Source organism: Alligator mississippiensis, chromosome 6 (genome assembly GCF_030867095.1).
Source record: "Alligator mississippiensis isolate rAllMis1 chromosome 6, rAllMis1, whole genome shotgun sequence".
In the NCBI taxonomy this organism is placed as follows: Eukaryota; Metazoa; Chordata; order Crocodylia; family Alligatoridae; genus Alligator; species Alligator mississippiensis.
The window spans coordinates 83,774,383-83,794,113 of NC_081829.1; positions in this window are offsets into that span (position 1 = coordinate 83,774,383).

Sequence of the window (19,731 nt, forward strand, 5' to 3'; positions counted from 1 at the left end):
AAATTCATTTAATCAGATACTGTGAAAGGACATGCGCAGAGAAGTATACAAAAGGAAGAGAGTGATTTGAATATAAAAAACAGGGAGGGAGGGGAGAGACGGGAAGGAGAGCAGTTCTGTGAGAGGCAAACACGCAATAAACTTAGAGGCACAAGGGAATCACAAAAGCTAATCAAGATAATGCAGTGAGAAACCATAGCCATTGTTTAAACCATACTTACCACAGTCCAGTCTGTGGATGATTTCTTGTTCCACGATTTTCCATTCAAGTTGGTTTTTAAAGTTTTGCTGTCTAAGAACAACTACACTGAGGTCAGCAATGGAATGTCCAGGGAGGTTAAAGTGTTCTGACACGACTTTTGTGTCTTTCTGGCACTGATGTCAGATCTGTGTTCACTCATTCTTACATGTATGGATCACCCTGACTGTGCAATATGGACAGCCACGGGGTACTGTACGCAAGCAATGGCATATATGATATTGATAGTTGCAGGTAAATGAACTTCAGATGTTTAGTGATGGTGTGTTCTATGTTGATGGGGAGGCACAGCTAACATCTGGGTTTACTTCAAGGCTTGCTCTTCTGAGAATAAGAGTTAAGTAGCCTATTGGTTGGGAGATGCTATTTGTAGCTAGGGTGCTGTCTGCATGCCAGGACAGGTTTGTCCCCCACGGATACCTTGAGATGGTTGACCTCTTCTTGGAGGGGTTGAAGCCTTTTAATGATGTGTTCAAGATATTCAAGCTGGGGGCTGGAGGTGACAACCAGAGGGTTTTTGTTGTTCTTGTCCCTGGGTTGGGATTGTAGCAGGTCAAGCTGAGGTCTTTGCACCTGATGAAGTAAGCTTGGGCTCACAGAAGTTTATGCAAGATAACTCTGATCTAGTTAGTCTATAAAGTGAAATTGTACCCTACCTTCTGCCTTGGTTTGTACTTTTCAGTATTGTCATGTTCCCCATTCATATAGTTTTGTTGGTCAACTCTGGACTTCTTCAGATATTTCTCTGTTGTTGATATCTGTATCCACATAATTGAGTGTCATCCGCCATCTCAATCTTTTAGCTCTTATTATATCATAAATATATCAAGATATTGGCAGTCCAGTTAGGGAAAGTTCATGGTTTATTCATTATATGTTTTGTCTCTTAACTAGTGCATGATCTGTATCAGAAATGTATACCCTATCACCACTTAGTTTCCTTATATCAAAAAGCTAATTTGTTTTGAAATCCAAATACAAGGTCTTAATTTATTTTTCGTTATCCAATATCATAGTATACTATTTGAATAGATCACAAGAAGCACAATTTTTCTTTATAGAAGTGCTTTAATACTGTAATCTTCTAGATGTTGTATAATTCCTTTTTTAAATTATTGTTTCAACCAGCTTGTTTGGTACTAAAGTCAGCCTTTAATTTTTTTACCAGGGCATAGTACAACAAATGAGTATAATGATAGACTGAAGCTCAGCAAGTTTATTGTTAAATGTTGTCAGTCTGAACCTATATTTTCAAGTTGTTCTTTAATAATCAAAACAGCTCTTTCTGCTCCTTTTCTTGAGCCTTCTTGAACCCTAAGTTCTAAGCAAGTAATTGACTATCAAATGCAATCAGTAGATCCTTGGACTGAACTATAACTGTCATGATATATTACTATATTACTATAAGTGCAGCTGCTTCACTTATACTGGCATTTCTTTTGGAACAAAAAGTAAATGCAACATTGGTTCTTGTTAAGAGATCTCTTTCATCTTGTTTCTGCTCCTGTTATTGACAATTACCAGCAACTTAATTATGTGGGTAGTCCCATTTTGTTCAGCAGGAAGTAGTCTACTACTACTGAAGTACTACTAGAAGCAACAGCAAGGCATTCATTTTATTCCAAATTAACTGTATGGCAATAGTGCTTAAAGGGATAGGGAAAAAATCCAGATGCATTCCAGAGAAAGTAGAAGAAATTTAACTGAAAAACAATTGAAGTGCTCTACCTCAATTATATAGATTATGATCTGACTGGGAAAGCAACCCCACCTGACTCAAAAGGCTGATGGAGCAATCTACAGTAACAAAGCATTGTAAGACTGAAAATGGATTTAAGCAGAGTCAAAATCCAAATTAATGGAAGGTCCAATGGCAAATTTGCATATATGTAAATACCATTGAATAATTAAGAGAATGCCATTGGAGTTCTTCTCTTAATACAAAATGCAATGTATACAGCTGAATATATTGAACAAGTATGCTCAAGCATTCAGATAAATTCCCTAAAGGCTTTTTTCTATCAAGAAATATGATAAAAGCATCCAATTAATTTCTTTAACTTCATTTTGTTTTGCTTCATTTACTTTGTAACATATATGAATTATGTGCCTACTTCCTGAAGAGTGCACAGTTAAAGATTAATGGTGATTTTGATGAATAGTTAACAGGTTCCACCTTCCACCATTGCCCCTTTCCCCCCACCACTCTTCCTTTCTAGAAAACCCCACCACATAGCAGAGAAAGAAGCTTTTATTTTATTCACTCTAAATTTAAGGGTTGCCTTGGAGAATCTGAAACTCCTGATTTGTTTCTGGATGTCATCAAGTCCTAAAGACACAATGATAGAGCTGAGCAGTCAGCACCCTAGAAGAAATCAGCATATTGAACATTCATGATGGGTTTCATCCTTCTGCAATTGAAGTCAATGACAAAACTCATTCACTTTAGAGGATGAACACTGTGGCATGGATTTTTATAGGAAAAAAGAAGTAAAAAATAATATTCTGAGATATAAAAAGGGTACATTTTACTCTGCTGCCATGGTGAGAAAAGGGTATAGAGAACTGTAGTTGTTGATTGTAGCCATGTTGGTCTAAGGACATAGGCAGACAAGGTTCTTTTGATAGATGTGATGTCTTATTATTAGACCAACTAAACAGTTGGAAAAATTGTTCTTTGCTAGCTTTTGGGCACAAACACCTTTCTTCAGGTATAAGGAGAGTCACTCCCAGTAAGTATTCAATCTTTAAACAGTATGGTTGCAATGCCAAAGCCCATCTCATAATCCATACATTGTCAGACTTCTTTGATTGTAGCCACTTGAGTAGAGCATGGTCTGTGACCAATGTGAAATCGCAACTCAATGCCCCACTTAATGGCTAAGCATTTTCTCTCCACGGTTGCATATCGAGTTTTATGATGTAAGAGTTTTTGGCTTGCATATGCTATGGGCCTACCTTCACAACTCCCAAGGCATCTGTCTCTAAAACAAAAGGTTTATTGAAACTGACTATGAAAAACATGGGCTCCCTGCACAATGCTGTCTTGACTTTCTCAAATGTTTCCTATGCTCCTTCAGTCCACTTTGTTTCCCTATGCTGCTGGCCCTTTATCAAGTCCATAAGTAGAACTATCATCTCAGAAAAATGAGGAATGAATTTCCAATAGTAATTGGCCAGTCCCACAAAGGACCTGATCTCTTTTTTGGTTTGTGGCCTTGCATATGCCTGTAAGGCCTCTATTTGCTCCACTACGGGCCGGACATGCCCCTGTCCTACCATAAAACCTAAGTATTTAGTCTTCTTCCACCTTAATCTACATTTCTTGGGGTTGGCAGTCAATCTTGTAACCCTTAAATCTTTCAGTACTGCTCTAAGTTTTTTAGATGGTGCTTCTAACTGTCAGAAAATATTATAACATCATACAGGATGCCACATAATTCTGATGGGGAGTCAGTACCTTGTCCCTGAGATGCTGGAAAGTCAGAGCTGCACCACTGAGTCTGAAAGGCATCATCTGAAATTCAAAAAGTCCCCAAGGCATGCCAAATGCCATCTTTCTGCAGTCCTCACTGTCTATAGGTATCTGCCTATAACACTTGGTCATGTTAAGGATAGAGATGTATTTGGCCTGCCCACTTTTCTGTACCATCTCCTCCACCCTGGACATGGGCAAAGCATCAAACTTCATCACAGCATTGACTTTTCTGAAATCCATGCAAAGCCTTAAAGAACCATCCAGTTTTGGTACTGTTACCAACAGGCTATGTGTGATAGCGTGGAAAGCATTGATACCAGTGTTGGGAGGACCCCAGAAGGCAGGTGGGGCCACTTGCAAGGAGTGACTGAAAGCCCAGTAAGGGCGGGAGATGGATACCCACAGGGGAGGGAGATGCTGACAGTGAGGCCTGACATGCTGCAGGAAGCCCACTTTAGAAGCTCGTGTTCGCTGAGTCATAAGTCACTTCCTCTATCAGCTGGGTGGACAGCTCCAGGGCAGCATGGAGGCAGCTGCAAGAGCTCTGCAGCGACAAGACCCTAGCTGTCCAGAGATAGCAAGGCTACACGACCAACTCCACTGACTGAAAGCCCAGAGGGGCCTTTGAATAACTGACCGTCCCGAGCCTCTAGGAGAGGAATGGCTGGAGCAAGGAAAAAAGGAAGCTTCACCTGGATACTGACAGTTGACCTGCAGAAGGTACGATGACACGTGAGTCAGGAGGCATGAGTGCCTCATGGGACTAGGCACATTAGTGATGTTGCTTTTTGTTGTTGTTGTTGCATTGATATCAGACTGTGCAAATCTAGAAAGATATGAATTAATTTTGAAACTGGAATGTGCAAATTGGGAAGTATATGAATTTATTTTGAAGCCAGACTGTGCATATGAATTTTTTTTAAGCTGGACTGGGTGAATTTAGAAGTATATGAATTCATTAAGGGTGAAATAATTTATTTACTTACAGGTTAGTTTATTATTGAGCTCCTACAATGAGGAGGTGTGGAGTAGCCTGACTATCAGCTGATGATAATTGTTGTAGATCATGCACTGTCATGGAAAAAGGCTCATCCAGGGAACACCTGGCATGCACTACCATACAAGTGGCTCCAAGAGTGGGCTGGTAGCACAGATCCTGTGTGTTAAGGGTCCCAATGAGGGCCCTCACCTGGTTGGCATGTGGAAGGAGAGGAGGAGCCCCATGATCACCTGCCTTATGAACATCTCACAGGGTTGTTTTGTACACTCCTAAACCCTTCCTCTAATTATAAAAATCAAGTCATGGCATGTGAGTCTAGGGGTACACCCCATGAACTGGGCACTTCAAGAGTAAATCTGTACATCTATAGAAGGTATTCTACCTGAGACAAGGTCTGGTACCCATAAACTACATCAAAAGGGGAGAACCACATTGAAGTCTGTGGCACCTCTTATATCACAAAGAAGAGAGGGGCAAGTAACTAGTGCCACTCTCTAGGGTCCTCTTGTATGGTGGCTCTTAACATCCCCTTTAATGTCTTCTTAAACCTCTCTACAAACTATCTGCTTGTGGGTGGTAGATAGCTGTTCTTAAATGTTTGATCTGTAAAGTCTGGCAGAACCCTTTCATGACTGCAGACATAAAATTTGTCCCCTGGTCAGTTATGATTTCCTTAGGCAGGCCTACCCATGCTGCCCTCTTCATGCTGTAATCTTGGGGGCAGTGACTGATCATAGGGGCACTGCATCAGGAAACTGGGTGGCATAGTCTATGATGATAAGCACATACTGGTACCTGGTGCTACACTTTGGGAATGGTCCTGCTATATCTAATGCAATCCGGTCAAAAGATCACTTTATTACTGGCATGGATACAAAGGGTACCCACTTAGGCTGAACCATGGACACCCTCTGACAGACAGGAAATGCCTCACAAAACCTTTTTGCTTCTTTATAAATCCCTGGCCAAAAGAAACACCTCAATAACCAGGCCTCCATTCTATCTTGGCCCCTGTGGATAGACAGCATGCTATTCAGATCAGATCCCTCCTATACCCTGAAGGGACCAGCAACTAGGCAACTTCCTCCCCTTCTCCCACCCCTTTGTCAATACAATGTAGGAGATATTTTCACACTTCAAGTTGCAACTGCTGTGTTACTAGCTCCAGCCTTAGGACTTCATTGTTCCAACATACTACATTGTTCCCATAGACATTTCAGAACATCTTCTCATCAGCCTGATCTGCATGGAACCATCCTTGGTCCATCAAGTGTTCTATATCCCAGTGATTCTCAACCTTTTTTGTACCAGGGCCCATTTGTAAGTATTGATTACTTCCCCTGCAGGACACACCACACGGTTCCTCCTCTATTCAGGTCCACCCAGCAATAGTGGCAGGGTCTGTGTCAAAGCGCAGCATGTCTCTGCATTGTTGGTAGCTGATGAGGCTGCTACTTGCTCCTAGCCTGGTAAAGGGAAGGCCATGAACCGTGTTACTCTCCTTCCTCCCTCTCTTTCCCTGCTACACAGTGGTAATGCGTTCTCTGACAATGACTTCACGAACTTTCAATGCATCTAAAGTAGAGCTGGCTGACTGGATGGAGCACATGAAAAGTTTTGATTTTTTAAAAACACTTCCTTGCCTAATTGGAACAAAGTATAAAAAAAGCAAATGTTTCTCTTGGAGGGAAACTCTCAAAATATTTATCATAAGAAAACCAGTAATGGCTTTTTAGGCCTGGTGGTCCAGGTGGTTTAAATACCAGGGTCGGTGGCTGTCCAGGAGCTGACAGCCCAGATGGGACAGCTGACCACAGAGTTGAGCCTTGGGTAAGTGCCAGGAATGCAACTAGAGAACTGGGTAACAGTGTATCAGCCAGCTGGCAAGTTGGCAGGAAATCAGGCAGAGAAACAGGATGGTTGGCTTGGTCACACTTCTGTCAAAAAAATTTCAGCTAGGTGTAGCCTGAAGCTCAGCTTGGAGAAACCACCACTAGGATTCCTCCAGGCTCATATACTATATACCCTCTCTTTTGAGCTGTCAATTAGTGCTACTTCTAGTAGTCGCTTTCATGTTGTGCATTCTTGTTTGGTGGACTTGCCACCCATGTATAGATAAGTGGTTGTGAGTTTATGGCAGTATACTTTAGACAGCAAAACTCTGAAGATTTATATTTATTACATTAAATTAGTCAATAGATATGTTTAGACCATTGGGAATGGGAATTTTGCATGTTAGTTTCATTAATCCACAGGAAATAAGGAGGGCACAATTGCTGACCCTGTGTGCAAGGAGGAATTGGAAGTTTCTTGACATATTTCAAACTGGTAGCCTGAGGCTGCAATATAGTCGGGCACATTTTACATTTTATTGTTAAAGATTACAGGTCAAATTTATCCCCAGTGTAACTTCACTCACTTCATTTCAATGGAACCACACTAGCAGTACATATAATGCAAAAGGAACACCATATAATATGTTACAAAAAGGATCATTTGAGAAAGAACTGTACAACAGAAATGCTCCATTTTATAAATGATTTTTAAAAGTTACTATATATATTATTCTGCGAACATTTTCCATGTGGCAAACTACTACTGAACATTAATACAGAACAACATACCTCTTAAGATTTCAACATTTCCAAATGATGACCTCTAAAATCTGGAACTGCTGAATGGCTAAAGAAAATGTAGCTATTATCCTTTTCTATAGCTCAAAGGGCAACCATATACTTTCTTAAAGTCTGAATGACTTCTACTTTAGGACAAACACAACCAAAAAAAAAATGAACAGAAGTGAGCATGGTGTGGATGACATGTTCCAAAACAGCTTGACTTGAAAGTGCTGTCCAAAATGGAGGGCCTCACAGCTAGCAACAGCCAGCTGGATCACTTACAAATATAATAGGTGGCATACAAGGAGCAGAGTCAATACCAGCTACTGCAGAGACTGATATGCCATAGATATGCCATACTACTACTCTAACCTCACTAAACTAGAAAACATCCACCAGGCTCAAATTCCCCCTTTTTAAATAGCTTATCTAAAAATATATTGAAACAGTGATTCTGATGCAGTTAGTTATATTTATTCAGGATTCTTAGCTGCTGTAGTCTGTTTTCAGTATATTGACATAGGTTTTCATTTTTCCATTTCATACTCATGTAAAACATGTGGGTTGAAATTAAGAACTTTTCATACAGTTAACCAATGTGAAAGTCAACTATTTAACATAATTCTGCTATGATACCTTTTGGAATTATTTTTCTTTAATATAGAAACTGTTAAAATAATTATAAGCATTATAATAACAATGACAACAACAAACATGAAAGGGAGAATCTACGTGAATAAGGTGCCTGACCAAGAAAAAAAATATTTTCCTCTCTGTAAAGTGTGAATTGCTCATAACTTAATTAAACTTCTTTTAACACAAAGACACAGGACACTCACTACAGTGGTTAAACCATAGCTGATCACTAATAGAACAATTTGGACAGCTCAAAAGTTCACAGCAGTACTGCAAAATTCACTTTATCCCTGGGAGTGTGATGGATAGTTTGGGGCAGCTTCCATTTATGTTTTGCCATATAGAAGCACATCTCATTCCGTTAATTTTCAGACCTCTCTAAAATTGCTGCAGTGGTAGAGGTTATTCTAAGTCATAGTAATTATATTATTGCTGTGGTAAGGAGCTTCTATATTTATCTGTGTATTGCAATACTTCTTCTCTCCTGACCAAGACATAGGAGCATAAGGAAGACCTTATTCATTAGTTTATCTTTGTCAACCTAGGAACCAAACTACTTCTGTAGGTAACAAGACCACTTACTTAATATCTCTATCTGTCATAAATTAAAGTATCACTCCAAAACTTGAGAATTCAATGTTGTGTTACTCTGTTCCATGCTCACAGTTGGGGCTAGTGCTGCTTTGATAATCTTTATTATGGTAATATAAATGAATGTGTTAGCAGAGTTTACACAGATATTTCCTCTGTTTTCTTGAATCTATCAATGGATGAAAGATTTTGGGAAAGGAGGCAGAGCATGAGAGGTTGCTGAGTGCCTTTTTCTTGATACCAAAAATTTTCAATTCAGTCGAAGACAAAAATATGGGTGCTCAAAAATATTCCAATGAAACTGTCAGATAATGTTGGCTCTGGATTTAGGACCCAGATGCCTTGTTCTCTGGGGGTTTATGGGGAAGACCCAACCCAACCCTCAGACCAACCACGACCTTTCCATTCAATAAAAAGGAAAATTATTGATATACAGTGATAACTGAAAAGAAACAATACAAGCAATCAAGCAATTCTATATATCTATAGAATAGATATATTCTATAAATATATTCCAGGTGTCCCCTCAGACCTAGGAGGCACCAGTCACCAAGCTGGGGAGTGCAGGGGGGTGGGGCCCAGCGTGCTCCCCAGTGGATCTGGAAGTGGACTGGAAGTGCTTCTGGTCCACTTCTGGGTCTGCTGCTGAGCATGCTGGGGAGCCCCCGTGCTCCTGTGGGATGCTCCATGCACCCCAGCATTACAGTGCTCACAAGCTGCCTGCTACCTAGAGGTATGTAGAAAAAACATTTAAAGCTGTGTCTATGTCCAAATATCCAAATCTTTCCAAATCACTCCGAATCAATTCAGAGGGTCCTGATTCGATTCAGAGAGATTAAAGGATTCTCTGATTCAATTTGGATTTGGAGATTTGGCCACCGAATCAGGCTGAATCTCCACTGAATTGAATCAGAGACTGAAGCTTCACACAGCCCTAATATCAACCAGTCCTCGGGCTGTCATCAGAGTCAAGCCATGTCTGGCCAGGACACAGGTTTCACTCTGGAGGCTCTCTTAGGTGTCACAGGTCAGCATGTTAGTAGCCTGAATGTGGGATGCTGATGTCCCCTCCCTCCCCACCCCCAGTGGGGTGGATGAGACAGGCTGGTGTTGTGCCCTCTGTCCATGGTAGGCATGGACACCCCTCCCGGGGGACAGAGACCCCTCTCAGCGACCCTCTTGGGGAGGAGGGACTGGGAGGAGGGATGGGGAGGAGGCTCCTTTTTTTACTCTGATGTCTGGTTTTGTATTCTCCTTCCCTCCTGATGACACTCCATCCCTGGCTGTCACTGTGGTTGTCATACTGCCCACGTTCTATTTTGTCAGTATATTTGTCAGCTTATCACATGCATGCCTTTCCCAAAACAGGAATTTTAGGCTTCCCTCTTTGGTCTTGTGAGGTGATGCCACCTTATTTCATGTTGTGCAACAGTGTGGTCCATGGCCCCAGTTTCTCAGATTGTGTGTCCTTGTTTGTTAGGCAGCCTGTCTACTTCTGAGGGCTGAGAAAACTGTATGTGTGAAACCCAGACTTTTGGAAATCAGTTTACCCCTGCTGCCCATCCTGAACCATTCTAATGCATATACATATATCCCTATAATCCAATTCCCAAGAAAACAATCTTTAAATACCATTTTCAGGCCATCAGATAGGAAACTGGATTTTTGATATAATAATAATAATGAAGAAGAGACTTTTTCCTGGAAATTGTTCATTTTTGCATGAGAATACAGAAACCCTGATGTCAGGAGCAGTGCAAGGATTTTTGCTGCCTTAGCAAACAAAATTTTTCTGCAGTGTCTTATAACATACCTGGGACCTGGCTAGGATGGGCACCAGACAGAGCCCCAGAGTGGTGGCTTGGCAGTGCTGGAGTTACCCTGTTGGCTTCTACACATGCCCAGACTCCTGAGGTGGCCCCCAATGAGGACATGCAAGGTGTGTGCACACTGTTTTTGCTGCCCCCTTCAATTTGCCACTCTAGGCAGCTGCTTGTGCTGCCTGGCCAGTTATGCTGTCCCTGTCAACTGCTGGGATTTTGACCAACTTCTCCTCCCCCTCCCCCCATTTTTTTCAACAAAATATTGATGCTTTCTCATGGGTTTGGAAAGTTTCTAAGACACTTTAAAGCTTAATTCTCCTCTCCCTTTTTGTGACCAGTCTAGCTCTGTTGCTTTAATTCTAGAACAATGAGAGACTGAGAAATCCAAAGGAAGATTTCAGCACTTTTCAGGATAAAACCAATGGCTGCATCCAGATGACCATGGCCATGTGTTATGTGGTGCTGCAAACATGTTTGCAGCACCACATACCACACATTTAGGTGTTCTCTGCACTGGAAGGGTGTGCTGCTCATGTGTGCACTGCTCCATTTTTTTTTCATTGGGTTTTTCTGACCCCTGGATATTTAGGGGTCAAAAAAAACCCACAGAAAAAAGAAGCTGAGCAGCGCACACACAGGCAGCACTTATCACCCAGAAGCGGAGCCGTTGCTGCCTGGAGCTATGCTTGGCTGCTGGCCAGGCTTCATGTGGGAGAATCGCTGCTACTGTAGCCTTGGGAGGCCCTCAGGACCCCAGGCAAGGCTGCTGGGGCCAGCACAGTGCTGGCCCCAGCCTCCCCTACCCCACCTGGGGTAACTTGCTGCATGCCAAAGTGCATGTGGCACAGGCATTTCCCAGGGACAAGTGGCAGCGGCTTAAAGTGCGCCACTGCTACTTATCCCTGGGGAACCAAATGTCCACACTCATCTGAACGCGGCCAATTGGTCCTGTCACTGGATAGATTGAACTAGGGGATACTTAGTTATATTTCTTTCTCTTTTGAGTGCAGTTTCTTCAAACTGAACTGCCATCTTCCCAAACACTTTACAATATGAACACCCTCAAATTCCTTGCCATAGGCATTTCAGTTGTAATGAACCATTATTCTTATTGTCTGTTGTTATTTCAGGGATCTTATGAAATCAAGTTTTCAGTATTAGCACTCTCTCTGAGGTGGATACCTTGTGCTGTCATATAGACTCCTATATTTTCTCTTTAACATGTCCTGGAGACTGGAGGAAAACACTTAAGGTTGACCTCTAATAACTTTCTTTGTCTCTTGCTTCAGTAGAGGTTTCACATTTCTGGGAATCTACTTTTAGTATTATCTCAAGGGGAGCAAAGAAGACTAAGAATGAGCTGTGTGAAAGAACATATGCAAATAATAAAACACTCAATGTAATTAGGGTCAATGATGTGTCCTCTACTCACAAAAACTTATAATATACACTGTCAAGGCACAGATTCAAGCGGCAGTGACCCCTTTAAGAAACAAGGCCACTTGAAACAGCTGTTTATATATCATTGCTGCATTGCACGGGAAGTAATGCAGGCTAGAGAATGTCTACTCACATTGTTTAAGTTTTCACAGAAAGACAAAAAACCATTTTGCTTGAAAGGTCTGGAACAAGACCTGGCATTTTGGCAGTACATATGCTCTATGGAGACTTGACAGTAGTATCAGTTCACACTAATGTTTGGAAAGACACTTTAGGAAATCTGCTCATGGTTAAGAGCAGCACATATGGATACGTGTAGTATACATACGGTGATAACTTCTGCCACCTGATTCACGAAGTAGTACTGATGCTGACCTAAAATAAGACGCATGAGGTAGAGATAGCACATGTTGCATTTGTGTGTCTGAGGTCTCATTTAAAGTTCTGAGGGCATCACCTAGGGTCACTGGAGCAAAACTGCTTTCTGACCAAGTCCATATTTTCCCCCTTTTCCAAAAGAATCATCAACTGACAGCTAAAACAGCTTTATGGGTCCTTGTGCTACAAGAATGGGAAAGAACAGCCAAGATGTGGGTCCTACTACCTGGGACATATAATTTATATAATTCATTTTAGTCCTCTTAATCCATATGTCAAGTCTGGAGATGCCTGTCTTAGCAAATACAACGGTGCTAATAGCTTCAATGCCATTTAGCAGTAGAAACATTATGAGAGCTGCAGTACAGGCACGTGTGTGGGGGAGCGGCGAGGTGTTGGGACACTGATATTGTAATATGGTGTGTGTTTGTTGAGGTATTGGGGACATTTTGGGGAACATTTTTTCCTGTGTCAGAGCTTGACAAACAAGTGTGAGAAGGGCATCTAAGAGCCCTGACAACAGTTAGTGTTACTCCTAAGTGGCTCTAAGTTGTGTTATTGCCATTGGGTCCTTGATGGACCCTAAACCCTATAATCGACTTGTTGGAGCTTTGTCTCCTGCCTAACTGTGGTATATACATTACACCATAGTTGTAGGAAAGGTCAGGAAGCAGAGGCTGGGGTCAACTCAGATGCGCCACCAGAGAGTTATCCTATACCATGGGTTGGTCTCTAGTGGTTCTCTGCTTGATTTCTAATCACTTTGTGCCTGTTGAATAACCATTAATGTCCATAACATGAGTTGAGAATCCAGTCCCAAATGTGTTTATATTTGTGTACATTATTTCTTTTGTTTAATTGAAAATTAGAAGAACGAATTAAAAAGAGAAGGGACAATTCTGACATATTGCCTCTCTCTGCAAGGTTTGAAAAAGATATGATAAGGCCCCTTTTTTGAGCCAGATTTATCTCTATATTTGAATTCTGTGCAATGGATATAGCTTCTTTAGTTACATCAAGTTAAATCTTGAGATTTCTATTCAGTCTGGAAACCCATGGGAGATTGTGTGTGTTAAGGATGAGCAAAAACTGAGTGACGATGACCCTGATAGGCTATTATGATTAAAGGCAATGATAAAACTAGCCTCTATCAAACCCATATGCGTTATTAACCAAACAGTTTGATTAGATTAACTTCCTAAGGGCGTAATTTGAGAGGTAACCCTCATCCATTAGCAGTAAGCAGATCCAAGCCATCTGTTCTCAGAAACCTAGAATCCTGTTCACATTTTCCCACTGAATTAAAAACCCCCCAAAAACCTCTGAAGCAGTTATTTTGATCGTAATGATATTTTACAAAAAACAATTAAAAAAAAAACCAGATGCCCCATGGGCTGAGGACCTGAATATCAGATCTCAGCATAACAGTATTTTCCAGGCAAGACATACCTCACAGGAAATAAGGGCTCACAGTGAAAGTGATGACACATCTTTAGAGCATCAGTAATCCAGAATAATGTTGTTAAGACTAGCTTTATATGTGTGTGGTTCAAAAGTAGTTTAGTTTTCATAAAATCCTTTGAGATTCTAATTTATGATGTTAAATAGGGATCTGTGCTCTTTTCATTTTAAATAAAATGCCTTGGGTTAGGAATGCCTGTTAAAAGTATCAGGTACCATTGGTCACTGTGGGCTTGCCCACATAGCATCTGCCCAGATGTTGCAAAGGGGATGTAGTAATGATTTAACCAGCAACTGAAGGATTTTCAATTGTAAGGCAAAGTAGAGATGCTATGGAGCACTGATCCCACCAGTGCAGGGGCCTTCCTGCTATTATGTTCCTGAACTAAAACCAGGTGACCAAATATCCCTATGTTTTTGTTTTTCTCTTCCCATTTGTGATTTCTTCTTAGACCTCTGTCTATAGTAGTAGAAAAAATACCTCTGAGGATTTCCCTTGAATCTATGGCCTTATGAGGTAAATTTCTTTTTCACAGATAGTCAATTCAGAGGATAATACCCTTATCTTCTTATTCACTAATGGACACAATGACTTGCTGTGAGACTTTATTAAGAACTATGTCAGATGACTTTCACCATGGGAAGCTGCATTAAATGATTTGTTTAAAAAAAAAAGAAGCTTGAGAAAAAATTATGAGACACTCATCTTACCCGCATTGAGCTTTTAATCCTCTCAAGGAAAATGTAGCTAGAAAACACATTTCTTCAAATGCTTCTTTCTCATTTTACTTTTTTCTTAGTTGTCCCACTGGAAAAGACTAGATTTGCCATATAGAAATTCAGAACCTGATAATGCTGAGGAAAAATGGAAGCTACTATCTGACTTTTCATGACTCATGTAGGGGAATATTTATTACTATTCATTTTTAAATAGTCTGACTGGACTGTAACAACTGCTGTTTTACCCCAAGAGGAAAAGCAAACAATTTTTTAATAATAGATAATTGTGTAAATAACTTAAATAAGACTTGGACATAGAATCATAGAAAATTAGGGTTGGAAGGGACCACAGGAGGTCATCTAGTCCAACCCCCTGATCAAAGCAGGACCATCCCCTAATAAATCATCTCAGCCAAGACTTTGTCTAGTCAGGTTTTGAAAACCTCCAAGGATGGAGATTCCACCACCTCTCGGGGTAACCTGTCCTGGTGTTTACTATGTTCCTAGTGAGAAAATTCTTCCTAATATCTAAATTTCCCTTGTTGCAACTTGAGACCATTGCACCTTGTTAGTTATCTGGCATCACTGAGAACAGTCTAGCTTCATCCTCTTTCTAACCCCCCCTTCAGGTAGCTGAAGGCTGCTATTAAATCCCCCCATAGTCTTCTCTTCTCTTCTCTTCTCTTCTCTTCTCTTCTCTTCTCTTGACTAAAGAAGCCCAGTTCCCCCAGCCTCTCATAAGTCATGTCCTCCAGCCCCGTAACCATTTCTGTTGCCCTCTGCTGGACTCTCTCCAATTTGTCCACATCCTTTCTGTAACGGGGGACCCAACACTGAACACAGTACTCCAGGTGTGGCCTCACCGATGCTGAATAGAAGGGACTAATTGCTTCCTTTGACCTCCTGGCTGTGTTTTTCTGGATCTTAGGAAGGAGCAGGAAGACTTGTTGTCCTCATTAAGTGTTTATTGTAACAACTAACCCCTGACCCATAATGGTCGACTGACCCCTTCCTGTAGATGACATCACTCTTTAGTAAGGGAGTTAACCCTTACTACTACACTGGCAACACTCCTACCAATGAAACCCAGGATGCCATTAGCCTTCTTGGCAACAAGGGCATACTGTTGGCTCATATTTAGCTTATTGTCCACTATATCTGTAACCAGAGTTGCTGCCCAGCCTGTACTGGAGTATGGGATTGCTCTGTCCTAAGTGCACCCTTTGCACTTGTCCTTGTTGAATCTCATGAGATTTCTTTTGGCCAAATCCTCCAATTTGTCTAGGTCACACTGAATCCTAGCCCTACTCTCTAGCATATCATCTGCTCCCCTGAGGTTGGTACCATCAGCAAATTTATTGAGGGTGCACTCTATGCCATCTTCCAGGTCATTGATGAAGATATTGAACAAAACCAGCCTCACAACTGACCCCTGGGACACTCCACTTGACACTGTCTGCCAACTAGACATCAAGCCATTGATTACTACACTCTGAGCCTGATGCTGCCACCAATTTCTATCCACCGTACAATCCATTCATCCAGTCCAGATTTCCTTAGCTTGCCTGTGAGAATGTTGTGGGAGATGGTATCAAAAGCCTTGCTAAAATTAAGGTATACCACATCCACTGGTCTCTCCACATACACAGAGCCAGTCATCTCATCATAGAAGGCAATCAGGTTGGTCAGGCATGACTAGCTCTTGTTGAATCCATGCTGACTGTTCCTAATCACCTGTTTCTCCTCCAAGTGCTTAGAAGTTGATTCCTTGAGGACCTGTACATGATTTTTCCAGGGACTGAGATGAGACTGACGGATCTGTAGTTCCCTGGATCCTCCTTTTTCCCTTTCTTAAATATGGGCACTATGTTTGTCCTTTTCCAGCCATCTGGGATCTCTCCTGATTGCCATGAGTTTTCATAGAATCATAGAAGTCGGGTCAGAAGGGACCTTGTAGATCTTCAAGTCCGACCCCCTGCCTGGGCAGGAGGAAAACTGGGCTCAAGTGACCCCCAGTCAGGTAGGCATCGAGCCACTTGTTAAAGACCCCCAGGGTAGGAGCCAGCACCACTTCCCTTGGAAGTTGGTTCCAGATCCTAGCCACCCTAACTGTGAAGTAGTTCCTATGGATGTCTAATCTGAACCTACTCTCCAACAACTTGTGGCTGTTATTCCTTGTTATCCCAGGGGGCGCTAGGGGAAACAAGGTCTCCCCCAAACCCTTCTGGTCCCCCCTAGTGAATTTACAGACAGTCACAAGGTCCCCCCTCAGCCTTCTCTTGTGAAATCTGAACAGGTTCAGGTCCTGTAGCCTCTCATTGTAGGGTCTGCCCTGCTGTCCCCGGATCATGCTGGTGGCCCTCCTCTGGACCCTCTCAATGTTGTCCACATCCCTCTTGAAGTGGGGTGCCCAGAACTGGACACAGTACTCCAGCTGCAGCCTGACCAGTGTCGCATACAGGGGGAGGATCACCTCCTTGGCCCTACTTGAGATGCACCTGTGGATACACAATAGGGTCCTGTTAGCACTGCCGACTGTGACCTCGCATTGTCGGCCCATGTTCATCTTGGAGTCAATGGGGCTGGATGGGATGTATCTGAGGGTGCTGAGGGAGTTCGCTGATGTGGCTGCAGAGCCACTGACCATCATCTTTGAAAAGGGAGGGGGTGTGGCGCTCTATGTCAAAGAGCAATACACATCTTCTGCCAGCAAAATGGGGGCAGAGGAGGGGCAAGCTGAAGTGCTCTGGGTCAAGATACAAGGGGGTTGTGGGGAGAGGGACTTAACAGTGGAGGTCTACTACAGACCCCCCAACCAAGGGGAGGAGCTAGACCGGGAATTTTTGGGCCACCTTGCAGAGGCACTTAAGGTAAGGGATGTAGTTGTCATGGGTGATCTAAATTACCCGGACATCTGCTGGGAGGAGCAGTCAGCCAGGTCGGACTGTTCCAGGAGGTTCCTGGCTGAGATACAGGACCTCCACTTAACCCAGGAGGTGCAAAGTCCCACCAGAGGAAATGCCCTGTTGGACCTGGTCCTGGACACAGGCGATGATCTGGTAAGGGGGCTCCAGGTCCTTGACCACCTGGGTGATAGCGATCATCGCTTGAATTCATCATCCAGTGCAGGGTGTCAAGGGCCAGCAATAAGGTGGTAGCCCTAGACTTCAAGAGGGCCAACTTCAACGAGTTGAGGAGATTGTTGGGGGAGGCGCTGGGGTTCTCAAGGGCAGGGGAACTCAATGCCCAAGATGAGTGGTCGTTCCTTAAGGAGCCGATACTCAGGGCCCAAGGGGTGACAATCCCAACAAGAAGCAAGGGGGGCAAGAGTGCCCAAAAGCCTCCCTGGCTCACCAAGGAAGTCCGGGAATGCCTGGTTGCCAAAAAGGCAGTGTACACCCGGTGGAAGGGGGGGCTATCTCCAAAGAAGAGTATACCTCCACTGCTTGGGCCTGTAGGGGGGCTGTTAGGAAAGCTAAGGCGGACATAGAGCTAGGACTAGCATCCAAGATCAAAGATAATAAAAAGTCCTTTTTCAAATATATAGGGAGGATGAAGAAGACACCGGGAAATGTGGGGCCCCTGCAAGATGCGCTGGGCAATCTGGTGGTTGCACCAGAGGAGAAGGCAGACATCTTTAACAAATTCTTCACCTCCATTTTCTTGTGCAAGGACCGGGACTCCCCCACCGTGTTTCAAGATGGACTCGAGGGGAATGCCTCAAGACCTAAGGTTGAGAAGGGATTTTCTAAATATTCCCTAACCTCTTCTTTCACCACTTTTGGCTCTTTACCCCCTCCCCAAAATGTGCTGCCAGGTGCAGTAGTCTGGGAGCTGACCTTGCCTGTGAAGACTGAGGTGAAAAAGACATTGAGCACTTCAGCCTTTTCTGCATCCTCTGTCACTAGGTTGCCTCCCCCATTCAGTAAGGGACCCACACTTTCCCTGATCCTCCTCTTCTTACTGACGTATTTGTAGAAACCCTCCTTGTTACCCTTTATATCCCTTGATAGCCACAACTCCAATTGAACTTTGGTCTTCCTGACTTCATCCCTGCATGCCCAAGCAATGCTCTTATACTCCTCCCTAGTTGTATGTCCAAGTTTCCCTTTTTTATAAGCTTCCTTTTTCTGATTTAGTGTACTGAAGAGTTGCCTGCTAAGTCAAGCTGGACTTCTGCCATCCTTGCTAGTCTCCCTTCACATTGGGATGGTTTGTTCCTGGACTCTCAATAAGGCTTCTTAAAAGTACAGCCAGCTCTCCTGTACTCCTCTCCCCCTCAGACTGGCTTTCCAGGGGATCCTGCCCGTGAGTTCCCTGGCCGAGTCAAAGTCCTCTTTTCTGAAGTCCAAGGTCCTTACTCTGCTGATCTCCTTTCTTCCTTTCCTCCAGATCCTGAACTCGATCATCTCATGGTTGAAGCTACCCAAGTTGCCATCTACTACTACACTCCTCATGCTGAACGACACCTTCCACATATATGGCCCAAAATCTTACCTGTGTCAGTCAGTCTTTCTATTGACTCCAGTGAAGAAAGGTTTCACCTATGGGTGTTTTAGTCTTGGCAGAATGATAAATCCTATCAGATTCCAAACTAAACATGCTCAGACCAGGCAAGTGCTTGAACTGGAGGCCTTCAAGAAACTTAGGAACAAGAGAATGCAATGTTGAGGATAAGGCATTTTTTTTCTTGGAGTCAGCATTGATTCTCCATTATCTGTTAAGAAGTCAAAGGGATGAGAGGCAATGTGTCACCAGAGTACCTCAGTTGTGACCATTAATGATCATTAAAAACTCTACGGGATTTTTAAAAATACTAGCTTTGTTAAGGGTAGAGTTCTTGGCAAGTAACCTCATTCTTCCCATTTACATTCCCTCTGAATGTTCTGCTGTCGAAGGTGTTCTTCTTTATTGCCTGTCATAACAGTGTATGTAGCTTTATTGTGCCCTGTTAAGAGCTGCCAAGTCCCACCACTGAAGTGTCTGCATATTAGTGGTGGGTGAAATATGGGCTATGACCCTTAATCATTTTTTTGACAAGAGGCTCCATAGAAGTGGAACAAGTTATTTATTACAAATGGACTCAGTCTCAAAGCTTGGAATCAGATGTTGTACCCTTGAAACTTTAGAGGTGATATCGATCTGGAGTCCTGGCCTGGGCCATCACAGCGGTGAAGCTGATTGCAAGATTCTGATCCAGGTGTGGATTCAAATTGCCTTGCTCCCAAAATGCAAGCATCTTCAGATGCAAGATTTGAATTAGGCTGATTTCTACTATAGTTCTTCAAAGGGGATAACGGTTTCTGTGCAGGTATCAGATTGCCTAT